Genomic DNA, 14,745 nt, shown 5'->3' with positions numbered 1-14,745 from the left:
TTGTAGGCACAGCTCAGATAGGCCATTGTGTAGCTCTGTGCTTAACTACAAACTAACAAAACATTTCGGTGTGACTTTTGTCGCAGTAAAAGTGGGTTTCGTTCCAAATTGATGCGTATTTCCTTTAAAAGCAATAACAAGAAAGTAGCTACATAAATTAAAGCAGACTTGCAGCTAAAGTATTATGACATCGTTTTCGGATATTTGGTCCACTGAATTATGACCAAACGAACTCTTTGATTGACCTGATTCTGTCAGTTGCAGCTCCAAGAAGCACTATAACTTTTTTCTGTACATTTGTCTCTTACTAATCGAACTTAGCAACAAGCGACGAAAAATAATAATATTACTACAAGAGCTATCATTAAACCGTTACTACTTGAACAGCATGACGTATGTAAGATTTTCCCGCCATGTATTTCTTTCAAGTTTAATAAACATCGAGACGATAAATCAATGATTTTCCCATATTTTTATATGTTCTGTGATTAGCTATAGCTTAATTATCAAACTAAGAACATGAGAAACAGACGAAGAAAACCAGTTGTCATCCGCATTTATTTGTCTGTTTAGTCAGCAATGAAAAGTTATATCTTCAAGGAATTCTCATAACCTTGAGCAATTTATATTCAAGAAACCTAAGTTATTGGTAGCTTTTAAATCCGACAGAACGAAACAAGTTCTACCTCGACATCATTTACGTAAACAATCTTGGATATAAATAAAAACGAATAATTTGTCACTTTGCTTCTTGTTGGTGGGTCAGCCATAATATTCCAGACCAGAATTGAAATCTCGATCCGTATGTTGATAGAACACAAACAGTTTACTGTGCAGTTTTGTGCTACGTACAAAATAAACAATATATATTTTAAATATTTTATATAGTGAAGTAAAACGGATTCCAATAAATATACAGTACTATGAATAATTAAACAACTGAAAAGTATACAAGCGCTCGGAGAAGATTCTAAACAATTATTCATAATAATACAATATTTTTAATAATATTTTACAACAATACAATCTTAATATTTTATAATACAATCTTAATATTTCGTAACAATATGATCTTCTTAATATTTTATAATACAATCTTCTAAATAATATTTTAATAATACAATCTTCTTAATAATATTTTATAACAATACAATCTTCTTAATATTTTATAATACAATCTTAATATTTCATAACAATACAATCTTCTTAATATTTTATAACACAATCTTAATATTTCGTAACAATACAATCTTCTTAATATTTTATAATACAATCTTAATATTTCATAACAATACAATCTTCTAACTAATATTTTTAATAATACAATCTTCTTAATAATATTTTATAACAATACAATCTTCTTAATAATATTTTATAACAATACAATCTTCTTAATAATATTTTATAACAATACAATCTTCTTAATAATATTTTATAATAATACAATCTTCTTAACAATATTTTATAACAATACAGTCTTCTTAATAATATTTTATAATAATACAATCTTCTTAACAATATTTTATAATAATATAATCTTCTTAATAATGATTCATAAAATAAACTTCTCGAAATTTTACTCCTACAAAATCTCCACAATCTAGGCATACTCATGATGGTCCAGTTCACTGTTATTTTTTATATCTTTACTCAGTATGACATATTTCTGACTTGCCTCTCCAGCTAGTACAGCGGTATGTCTACGGATTTACAACGCTAAAATCAGGGGTTCGATTTACCTTGTTAAGCTCATCAAATAGCCCACTGTAGGTTTGCTATAAGAAAACACATTTTTGCTTTAAATTTTATTTCATTAGCTTCAATTTGTTCAGAAGCGTATTAATTTTATTCCAGTCAGACTTGTAAGTGTTAATAGGGACTATTATTATTATAAAAATATGAGTCACAGAAGATATATTATTCATACACCTAGGCTTGTGATGACAATTTGTGTTAATAGAAACCCTTAATAATGCTTTATAAGATAACATCTCTTAATAATGGTTTATATTCATAGATCATATTTAATAATGATTTGTAATAATAAAACTATTCTTAATAATTATTCATAATAACAAAATTTTCTTAATAATGATTTATAATAATAAACTATTCTTAATAATTATTCATAATAACAAAATTTTCTTAATAATGATTTATAATAATAAAACTTCTTAGTCATGATTCCTAATAATTATTAATAATAATAATACAATCTACAGAGTAACTAGCTCTAGCCATCCTACAGAATAACTAGCTCTAGCCATCCTACAAATTAACTAGCTCTAACCATCCTACAGATTAACTAGCTTTAGCCATCCTACAGAATAACTAGCTCTAACCATCCTACAGATTAACTAGCTCTAGCCATCCTACAGAATAACTAGCTCTAGCCATCCTACAGAATAACTAGCTTTAGCCATCCTACAGAATAACTAGCTCTAGCCATCCTACAGAATAACTAGCTCTAGCCATCCTATGGAATAACTAGCTCTAACTATCTCACAGAATAACTAGCTCCAGCCATCCTACAGAATAACTAGCTCTAGTCATCCTACAGATTATCTAGCTTTAGCCATCCTACAGAATAACTAGCTCTAGCCATCCTACAGATTAACTAGCTCTAGCCATCCTACAGAATAACTAGCTCTAGTCATCCTACAGATTATCTAGCTTTAGCCATCCTACAGAATAACTAGCTCTAGCCATCCTACAGATTAACTAGCTCTAGCCATCCTACAGAATAACTAGCATTAGCCATCTTACAGAATAACTGCTCCAGCCGACAGATTTATCATATATATATATATATGTTTTACAACATTATTCGGGTGAACAAAATGGTAAATTTATTTGTTAACAACCTGAATAGTTAATTAGATTTTCTCAGGTAGGCCTTGCCATCAGCAGTGAAGGACTCCGCCTTTAGTTACATTACCAACGTCTATCTCAATAGTAGACCAATAAGTCTTGGATATTATGTAGCAGTTGATGTTTTGGTATCCGATAAAAACATAATGGTCACTTTAAATGTATCTATATTATATAGTGTGAAAATGTATCTATATTATATAGTGTGAAAATGTATCTATATTATATAGTGTAAGGTTTCCAGTAAAGTTATTTTAGTCGAATAAATATCATCACCGCTTGAAGTAAAACTTAAATCAGTATATTACGAATGAAGTGAAAATTCGGTGATTTCAAACTATATAAATATTTTTAGTCGTGGAAAATACAGATAGATGAAAACCATTACGTAAAGATAAGTTGTTGTCTTTTTAAATCTAACAGAGAATAAAATATTTTGTTAGAATACTAATGAACAATACCTATCAGTTCAAAATTATTGACCGCTAGAGAAGTAATTCCTGCTCGAATATCCAAAATGATTTGTTAACAGAACAAGTGTTTCATCGAAAATGGAAACACATTAGGAATAAGTCAATAAAAATGACTAGTAATCGAGTTACTTACACTTAAACGTTGCGACAAACAAGACAACTATCAGCAAACGGCTTTGCTTTAACAAGTTTGGGAGATTTCCCATGTCGGGTATTATTTCAATCCTCCATGGGTAACAAGAAGTCCTTATGTTTCATTGCTTTCTGCTCAAAAGACAGCTTCTGAGCTTAGTTTGACGGTATCTAGGGCCAGTCGATAAAGCAGTGTTATCTCGTTTGTAACCGCTCAAAAGTTTCCGATAAACTGTAGGACATCGGCCATGCGATCAGCACAGATTCCATCTCTACAGATGGCGCTACGAGCTGCGTGGGAACAGAGCAGCTGAGGAATGTGTTATCTGTGTGGTTTTCTTTGTTTCTTTTTTTTTCTACATTCACTTCTACCTTAAACAGTTTCATTGTATTCCAATATAACATAAAAATAAATATTTCTTTACCTTTCTGTTCAAAATCAACTGTTAATTAGAATGCATGTAAAGAAAGTGTCTCTTCGTAACACAACCAATCTCTAAGATTATGTACTCGTTCAGCTTTAACAGTGACTTTTATTTCGCGTACTTTACATAAAAGACAAAACTTGTCAAACATATCGAAGAAGTGACAGTTTTAACGAAAATTTGTTTGTTTGGCTTGAATTTGACGCAAACCTACACAGGGCTATCTGCGCTAGCCGTCCTCAGTTTAGCAGTGATGGACTAGAGGGAGGGAAGGCAGCTAGTCATCACCTTTCACCGCCAACTCTTGGGCTACCTTTTTACCAACAAATAGTGAAATTTATAGTTACATTATAACGCCCCCATGGCTGAAAAGACAAGAATAGTCAATGACAGGGATTTGAACCCACTACCGGCAAATTGCGAGTCAAACGCCTTAACCACCAGGCCATAAAAATAATGTATAAACAATAGAGCACGGATAGTGAGATGAATCCTTGTAGGATAAATATGTGTAGAGGTAGGCCCTCAATACCCAGCTGTAGGGATACAATGTAAATAACATTTAACATGTTTTCTTAAAAACTCTACTGCGAAAACGAAATAAAAAGTTTAAACTTACCAACAAGTCTACTCATATTTAAAACTACCACCTACTGTATACATATCTGTGAGAAATGATATCTATTTTTCTTATATATCAAAACATCATTGAAATGTGTATACATATATTAATGTATTTGTGAGACAGATTCGTACATTCGGGTGCTTATAAAATAGAAATTAAACGTGAAAATATGCAATAAGAAACAGGTTTTTGTTAAATTACATGTGCTGACAACAAAAGTTCGCTGTATTATAACGATACTAGAAGTTTCAGATGCCAGAACATGAAATATCGAAGATACATTACTGAACCTAGAAACATACACTCCTTTGTCATTGTAGAAACTGTAATGATTTAACGAAAAGATAACGGCTGTAATATATTGTTTAAATGTCGTTTAGAGACACATGAAACCAACTGTGTTCGAAGCTCAAAACAACAACAGAATGAAAACTACCACAACGTTTTAAGGGTCGTGACTGGTTAATATTCTTAACAAATAAACATGTTGATATAAAAGTAACGAAGGTCCTTGGAAAGAAATGTTTTCTAACTGTGAGTTGAACAAGTGTACATTAAGGTCTAGTTGTAAGATAACTTCCAACTGGTTCAAGAACAACGCCTTGTTATAATGTAATGATGGCGCTTTTTAATAAAAATAATTATGTTGAACCGTATCGGATGCTTTCCATAAATCAAACAGAATTAGCTGTGTAAATCTGTGTTTATCTACTAAATCAGTTAGTCTGTGATAAATGTCTGATACTGCAAAAACTGTATATTGAAACTTTTGAAATTTGAACTAGCACCTGATAATATATTACAATATATATTACAAACCTTTCCAATCGGAAGCAAATGCCTCCAAGTGGCGCGGAGGCACATCCGCGGACTTACAACGCTATAAATCAGGTTTTCATACCTGTGGCGGGCAGGGCACAGATAGTCCATTGTGCAGCTTTGTGTTTAGTTACAAATAAAAGATAAAACCCATTTGAAAATAGTAGACCCAGCGAAGTTTGGTGGTAGCCCCACAGTGGCACAGCAATATGTCCTCGGACTTACAACCCTAGAAACCGAGTTTAGATTCCCTTGGCAGGCAGGACACAGATAGTCCATTGTGCAGCTTTGTGGCGAACTGCAAACAAACAAATTAAAGTAAATAGCTCTTTTATTTTAGAGAATAGGAATAAAAGTAAAATTGGCTGTTGGATTGGTTGTGAAACACTACTATAGCAAAATAATGTTAGAAGTTTCTAGGTGGTTCTTTTGTAATATTATTATATATTCTTCGTATCAGACCAACTAAATCACCAGTTCTTTATATGGACTTGACACGCTTATTTTATTAATATCCAAATTTCTTATATTAATTATGATCTCATCCACGACAATTAGGGTGAAGAATATTAGATTCTGATTAGAAGTTTTCAACGTAGTTTCTAAAAGATGTGTTTTTATTACAAACCTGATTAGACATTTCATATCGAACGTTAACAAAGGAAAATTAAATATATACATAAATGTTGCCAATGTTGGTTATTTAGTGTTTTGTTATTCATATTATTGTTAATACTGTTTAGTTTTGAATAATATTTACGTTTAACAATTTCTTTAACGAGTAGAAATTTGCTATACCTGAAGCGTATCTTTATCCATTTCTGTGTAATAATTAACTTCTATGGATAGTGTGCTTTTGTGTTGATCGGTGCATGTTTGTAAAATTATTAGCAGGTAGAAGAAGGGGTAATTGTTCATCCACAAAAATTAAGTTTTCTAACTTTAGGACAAGCTGATTGGAAATGAACAAGTTTTAGAGTTTCCTAAAAAAGACCCAGTTTTCGTGTTTCTTTCGGGAAACTAAATGTTTATCACACGAGCAACATAGGACGAAAATGTAGCGAGAGTTTGATGCAACTTTGTTAAAAATGAAATTCATCTTCTCATTTAACGCATGCGCATAAGTCAAAACCATTACAGTTTTTCTGTTGCTCTGATATAAGGAAGCTAACGCTTCACGATTATCTGATAATGTAATTGTCTTAAACGTATCTCAGCAATTAGAGTAGCGAGCAAAAGTGAATAAAAATTGATTCGATTACTGATTCTCTAAGATGTTTTTAACTGAGGGTTTTGACCAGAAACTGTAAAGTTTTATCAAATTTAAATCTGTTATACGGAATAATCGAGTCTTCTTACATAGTGTCTTCACTATAGATAATACCTTGTAAGGTACTATGGATGTTACCATGTGAGGTACTATAGATGTTATTATGTGAGGTACTATAGATGTTTCTATGTGAGGTTCTATAGATGTTATTATATGAGGTACTATAGATGTTTCCATGTGAGGTTCTATAGATGTTATTATGTCAGGTACTATAGATGTTATTATGTCAGGTACTATAGATGTTTCCATGTGAGGTTCTATAGATGTTATTATGTCAGGTACTATAGATGTTATTATGTCAGGTACTATAGATGTTACCTTCTAAGGTATAATAGATATTACCTTCTGAGGTACTATAGATGTTACCTTCTGAGGTACTATAGATATAACCTTCTAAGGTACTATATATGTTACCTTCTGAGGTACTATAGATGTTACCGTCTAAGGTACCATAGATGTTACCATGTGAGGTACTATAGATTTTACCGTTTAAGGAACTATAGATGTTACCATTTGAGATATTATAGATGTTACCATTTGAGGTATTATAGATGTTACCTTGTAACAGAAGTCTATTTAATCTATGATAAATACAAAACATACTCATATTTTTTCTCTTTGTTTAAAATAAAATTTGTTAGAAAGTTCGGACTCTTTGCATTCAAAACGTCACGCATTTCCAGTTTATAAGACCAAACTGCACTTTGGGGAAATCTACTGATGAGACACAGCAGAAAAAATAGCACTACTGATGAGACACAGCAGAAAACATGAGGAATCTCTAGAACGTACATTTAATATTTGAGTTGGTGCATATAATAAACAACCTGTGGTTTAAAATACTGTTGTGTCATGTTCTCTACGTTATTACTGTCTCTTCTCAACCACTGTGTTTCACATGCACGTAACACTTTAATACCAAACACTTACGTGCTCACTGTAGGAGCAAAGTGGTTTGTTTTTTCCGACAACCACTAAAACGCTTTCTACAAAACTACTAACATAGCAGAACATTTGTATTTAAACTATTCTAAGAACTTTCACATTCAGCTACTAATAAGACATTTATAATTGTAATATTGTAAGAACAAGACGTTTCTAATTGTAATATTGTAAGAACTTTCTCACAGGGCCACTGACATAACAGGACATTTCTAATTGTAATATTGTAAGAACAGGACGTTTCTAATTGTAATATTGTAAGAACAAGACGTTTCTAATTGTAATATTGTAAAAACAAGACGTTTCTAATTGTAATATTGTAAGAACAGGACGTTTCTAGCTGTAATATTGTAAGAACAAGACGTTTCTAATTGTAATATTGTAAGAACAGGACGTTTCTAATTGTAATATTGTAAGAACAGGACGTTTCTAATTGTAATATTGTAAGAACAGGACGTTTCTAATTGTAATATTGTAAGAACAAGACATTTCTAATTGCAATATTTTAAGGACCTTCTCACAGGGCTACTAACAGGGCATTTCTAATTACCTAGAACATGAAACTTAGCACTTTATGCTAAATCTTGTGGAAATGTTTCAGGTCAAAGGTCTCAGTTCTCGGTCGTTCTTGAACTTGAATTTTAGATACAGTTATTCACATAAAAAAAACCAACAAATATAAACAGTTGTTTATCTTTTACTCCGAACACCACAGAAATATAGATGTTATTGGATAGTAACACGAAATAAAACAGATACATGTAAACCGTCAATGATAATTTAGTAGAAAATCACTAATGGCATATTGGGGTTTTAATTATTTAGATTTAAAGGGAATATTTGTTATCAGACCAAGTGGCTGGCGTGTCGGGCTGCGGAGTTGAAGGTCCAAAGTTCGCGCGCAAGATGATACTGACTGATTACAAATCCGCATATTCATATTAAATCCATCCAAGGAGATACTGCTGAATAACTGCCTTTATTCTGTTACTTATTTCAAAACTGAGTCCTATTGACCTTTGACCTGGCTGCTTAACCTAAGTGACCCAAAACATACCGTTCAGGTTACAAGTAATAAATATATCTTTGTTACAACTTAATACTTTTTTTTACTCACGGATAAATATTAGATATTCAAGAATAAATATAGACGGTGTACATAATTGGTTTCACAGTATTTGGAGACCAATTGTATAAATTATAAGATTCTGATCAGCTGAATTAAACTTGAAATTAAAACTTTGGCTGTTAGATAACTCATACATCAAGTATTTGATATCACGGTTTAAAACTTTGAGCAAATGAAGTTTCTAACTGGTTTAAGAACGTTTCTCCTTTCAATCCTGCTAACTGATGTTACATTGCTCCTCAAACTATGCGAAACGAACAAACCGTGTTCGTTTTAACTCAAACACGAGCATGTTCATGTTCTCTGGTGCAGATAATTTTGTGTTAATATAGGATTGATTCTGTAGAATTGTTGTTTTGTCTCTTAAAATATTCCTCGATAACTACACACGAGTTAATTGAAGATAGGTAAGAGAAAATTATTTTAATAAATTCATTCAGCATGTTGAGTAAACAAACCAAGAAAAAGATTGGAAGGTCTTAGTGGAAAATAATCGTATTAACTAAATATGACGACATGTGAAATTAATGAGTTAAGAAACCTTTTCAGTGTTTAACACTCCTATGAAAAGACGTTTCTAGTCCTGATTTCTCCAAGCCCGTTCCCCTGGCTGTGGTTTCGCTAGATAGTAGATAGGGACAGTGGGAATCTCGTTAATCCATTCATTAATGGATTTAAATGGCAATTTCATTTAAATACAAAATTATTAGCCTAATATTAATAACCTTTCAAGTTGCTCTGGGGCCTATTAGGCCCCACTTTTCGTAGGAATGTTAAGATACGACATTCACGATACAAGCAGAATGTGAACCAATACGTGATGACTGGGAAAAAGTAACTCGTGTATTCTAAATCAAAGTCATTAATCTCTAAGTGTATTTAAATCATTCCTTTTTGTTTCCACAGTCTGTAGTGGACACAGAACAGAAGGAAGTTTTGTCGGATCAAAACAAAGGTAAAAATAAACACACTGTTTTAGTTTCTAGTAAATAAAAACGTGTGGGAAGATTCATGATGAAAAAAAGAAAACTCAGTTAATAGATATTTGAATACCATAAGCTGCGACACTTTAAGACTTGTTTGTTTAGAATTAAGCACAAAGCTAAACAATGGGCAATCTGTGTTCTGCTCACAACGGGTATTGAAAACCGGTTTTTAGTGGCGAGAGTCCGCAGACAACCCATTGTGCTGCTGGGAAGTCGTTAGGACTTCCTGAAGTTCGTATTTGGAGAAGAAACTGGTTTTTCTTTTCTCTTGTTCACACAACTTTGTTATCGGTATATAAAAATATTTATAAAGATAATATATACACTTAAGTACGCCCCCTACTGTTTTTCATTAAACAGACCTAGCTCGTGTTTTAATCAATTTCAATTCTTTATTTTACCTCGGGAAATGTTCTTATTTTAATATAGTCTTAAGATAAATCGATGTAAATTGGTGACGTCAACAAACTGACTAAACTGTTCGTAACAACACTGATTTGACATCTGCAGAGTTAACGAAAAAAAAAAAATTCAACATTAATGAACACCAAATTGTTTCGGCCCGCCATGGCAAGGTGGTTAAGGCACTGAGGGTCGCAGGTTCGAATCCCCGTCATACCAAACATGCTCGCCCTTTCAGCCATGAGGACGTTATAAAGTTACGTTCAATCTCACTATTCGTTGGTAAAAGAGTAGCCCACGAGTTGGCGGTGGGTGGTGACGACTAGCTGCCTTCCCTCTAGTATTACACTGCTAAATGAGGGACGGCTAGCGCAGATAGCTCTTGTGTAGCTTTGCGCGAAATACAAACCAAATTGTTTCCTAAGGAAAATATATGAATAATTAGCATTAACGTTTTCCTTTCGAAGGAACTCCCTCCATAAAAAAACAAACAACCACCTGACTAAAAACTAACCAACTAGTCTTCACTTACATGATTACCTAGAAGCTTAGGTTTAAAAACGTAAAGTTTTACTTGGAGAAACATGCTTGAATACATACATAGGTTTCTATGACAACATTCTTAACTTTTCTATGTAACGATTAGATTAGGCTTAGCAGTTATATTTTTAACTATCTCAGACGGTTTGGTAAGTTCCGGTATTTGGCAAAAGGCCTCGCCAGCACTTCGTATTACAGATACATGGTGCTTGACAAATTAATAAATGTCCTTTTTTCCTTTCATTCATAATTTCTTAGAATTGATAACTCAGTTTCCTTCCGTCGACGCTGCGGTTGCTTCACTCACTTCAGGGACAATAAGACGAGTTTGCTGATTCGCCAGTTCTTTTTACGAAAGTCACGTTAATCCAATTAAAAACAAGAGTAATCACAAAGATTACACACCATGTTCCCACAGCTACGTCTCAAAACATCGTGTTTTATATTGGATAACGTCAGATGTCACGTTCGAAAGCTCAAAAACCCTTCTCAGATCCAGAATGATCAATAATCCATATTATTTTTTTGTAGCGAGGTATGAAAGTTCAACCTTAATGTGCCTATTAAATGTGGTAAAAGTCCCGTCAAACTTTGCAGAATTATTAACTCAGAACCCAGACAATGCCCTATCTCCCAACTACAGAAAATGTGTCAGTTATTCCTAATCCAGATTCGAGTGTGGATTGGGATTAAATTTGGGAAGAACTGTTCCATACAGATTTTACATCTTGAGCAAAATTTTCATGTTAATTTTAAATAATAATCCTATAATGGTTAGACGTAAATCTTGCTGTTTGTTTCTATTGAACTCAATACGTGGTCAAAATTTAAATGCCAAATAAACCTGATCAGATCCTCAGCGTAATTAATAGGAATTATTCTAATCGAATACCCCTTAACAACGGAAAAGTTGTTGAATATTTAGGACCGCTCCTGACTTGGCCTAGAAATTCGTAACGTGCCGAAACTTTCTGGAATGCACATTGGAGGTCAACGAACTTACTGGAATCGAACTTTCCAAATAGAATGAGATGACATTAACGTGCGGTAATTATTTACAGTCTAGAAGTTTCTACAGTTCAGTGATAAATTTCGCTCTTATAGAGGCGTGAAGTTAATACCTTCTGCAGAGGCCTAACAGACTGCCGAAAGCCATAACGCTCGAGCTGTTAGAAAACCTGAAATTGCGAGTGGCGGTAAGATAAAAAATACAAAAGCTGAAATTGTATTCGACGGTAAAATTGGACTTGTTAAGGCGTATATTTCATTTAAAATTATCGATTCTGTTCAGGTCAGTTAATTATTAATATTTCTGTGCGTGTATCAATATCGATTCGTAATTATGTAAATATTGTTAGACTAAAAGTTGTGCAACTATTATTACTTTAAAAGATATTCTCATTGTGATTTAATACATTTTGAAACCTTATTGTTGTAAGTTGGTTCTACCTTGTTTCTTGGTTTCACAATCGGTAATTTCTACCGTAACATCTACAACTGCTACACACATCACATCTGTGCTTCATCTTACTAAGTTGTTATTTCCCGTGAATCATTACGATAATATAATATAAAACACAATGTTTTGCACCATTATCATCACACACGACCAGGGTCTCGGCAGTGATTACTTGTACGTTAAAACCTATTATTGTTAACAACCAGGGTCTCGGCAGTGATTACTTGTACGTTAAAACCTATTATTGTTGGGCCTGGCATGGCCTAGCGCGTTAAGGCGTGCGCTTCGTAATCTGAGGGTCGCGTGTTCGCGCCCGAGTCGTGCCAAACATGCTCGCTCTCCCAGCCGTGGGGGCGTTATAATGTGACGGTCAATCCCACTATTCGTTGGTAAAAGAGTAGCCCAAGAGTTGGCGGTGGGTGGTGATGACTAGTTGCCTTCCCTCTAGTCTTACACTGCTAAATTAGGGACGGCTAGCACAGATAGCCCTCGAGTAGCTTTGTGCGAAATTCCAAAAACAAACAAACAAACAAACCTATTATTGTTAACAACCAGGGTCTCGGCAGTGATTACTTGTACGTTAAAACCTATTATTGTTAACAACCAGGGTCTCGGCAGTGATTACTTGTACGTTAAAACCTATTATTGTTAACAACCAGGGTCTCGGCAGTGATTACTTGTACGTTAAAACCTTTTATTGTTAACAACCAGGGTCTCGGCAGTGATTACTTGTACGTTAAAACCTATTATTGTTAACAACCAGGGTCTCGGCAGTGATTACTTGTACGTTAAAACCTATTATTGTTAACAACCAGGGTCTCGGCAGTGATTACTTGTACGTTAAAACCTATTATTGTTAACATTTATTGTTAATATAAATAGATAACTGGTTGACTTCCGATTTTAGGCTCCTTGTTAATCGACATGTTCAGTCCACTAATCTGTTACTATGTTAAAATATAATTTAAGAAAATGACTCAGTCACGTTATCACTGTCGTAATGATAAAAGTTATTCGTTAAATTATGGAATCTCATGAGTTTTTTATTTCAGATAATCTCCTTTGTGAACTTTGACCTCTACAAATGACCTTGATAATTTGACGCACAATATGTAAGCGCTGAGTAAACCAGTTTATTTTCTTTAATAAACAGATTGTCGCCACTGTATACGTATAAACAGCTGGTTTGGGTTGAGAAAATTTCTTATGTAGAGGAGCGAATCTGGCGATGACCGAAGTAGGTCGAAACGTTGTTCGCTCCTGTACATAAAAATTTTCTCAACCCAAACCAGCCGTTTTTACATATATATTTTTCTCTACAAGTCGGTTTTCCCGTCATCACTGATTATTATCGCCACTATGAATTTTATTTGTTTGTTATTAAGATCAAAGCTACACACCGCGAGTATCAAAACCCAATTTATATTATCTTAAACTTACCGCTCAGCCACCATGAGACAAGCAAAATGGAAGTTATAAACATTACAAAATTATTACGATTTTAAAAGACTTGATTATAAAAGCTATGAGTTGTTGTCGTTCAAAATTCATGTAGCCCGATCGACCGATGAAAGTAACAACACTGGATATCATTTATTTATTCTAACTTCACTCATAGACGCACTTAATATTTTCTAGAATAAAAACAAATTCTGATATCGATCAATTCTACAACCAGGAGGCGTTCGATATTCCCTGTATTGTGAATCAGCGAGCATGATTGTAGGTTGTCTGTTAACTGAAAGAGGATATTACACGTTAGATTTATATAAAAAAAGTTTCTTTGAAGTAAAGCACAAAGCAACACAATTGGATATCTGTGCTATGCCCACCACGGGTATCAAAACCTGGTTTTTAGCTTGTAAGTCTGCAAACATGCCGCTGTGTCATTTGGGGTAAGGGGGGGCTAAAATGGGTAAAACGCCCCGAAACATGCAAAAATATGACTTTCTACAGCCGCCACTTAAAACGGAATTGATATTGTATTTTTATGTAGTACACATAACACTCAGCGATGTTACTTCTTGTAGTGAACATACCACACAGCGATGTCACTTCATGTAGTACACATATCACACAGCGGTATCACTTCATGTAGTACACATATCACACAGCGGTATCACTTCATGTAGTACACATATCACACAGCGGTGTCACTTCATGTAGTACACATATCACACAGCGGTGTCACTTCTTGTAGTGCACATATGACACAGCGGTGTCACTTCATGTAGTACACATATCACACAGCGGTGTCACTTCATGTAGTACACATATCACACAGCGGTGTCACTTCATGTAGTACACATATCACACAGCGGTGTCACTTCATGTAGTACACATATCACAGCAGGCGATTGTCACTTCATGTAGTACACATATCACACAGCGGTATCACTTCTTGTAGTGCACATATGACACAGCGGTGTCACTTCATGTAGTACACATATCACACAACAGTGATGTCACTTCATGTAGTACACATATAACACAGTGATGTCACTTCATGTAGTACACATAATACATAGCGATTTCACTTCATGTAGTACACATAATACACAGCGATGTCACTAGCTTGTAACTACATATTTATAGTGTAGTGCATATATCAC

At 33.8% G+C, this 14,745-nt stretch overlaps 1 long non-coding RNA gene across 1 annotated transcript; it reads right to left on the bottom strand.

Annotated features, from left to right (window-relative positions):
- Positions 1 to 538: 538 nt before the first annotated feature.
- LOC143231451 (uncharacterized) lies at positions 539 to 3,736 on the bottom strand. The gene is made up of 2 exons (XR_013016927.1): positions 3,478 to 3,736; positions 539 to 844 (listed from the first exon to the last, which is right to left on the bottom strand). It is a non-coding gene; the product is annotated as an uncharacterized LOC143231451 (long non-coding RNA).
- Between the last annotated feature and the right edge of the window lie 11,009 nt (positions 3,737 to 14,745).

The sequence above is a fragment of the Tachypleus tridentatus genome, chromosome 11 (assembly GCF_004210375.1).
Source record: "Tachypleus tridentatus isolate NWPU-2018 chromosome 11, ASM421037v1, whole genome shotgun sequence".
NCBI lineage: Eukaryota > Metazoa > Arthropoda > Merostomata > Xiphosura > Limulidae > Tachypleus > Tachypleus tridentatus.
The sequence above is the reverse complement of the archived record's forward strand: the minus strand, read 5'-3'. Positions and strand labels throughout refer to the sequence as shown.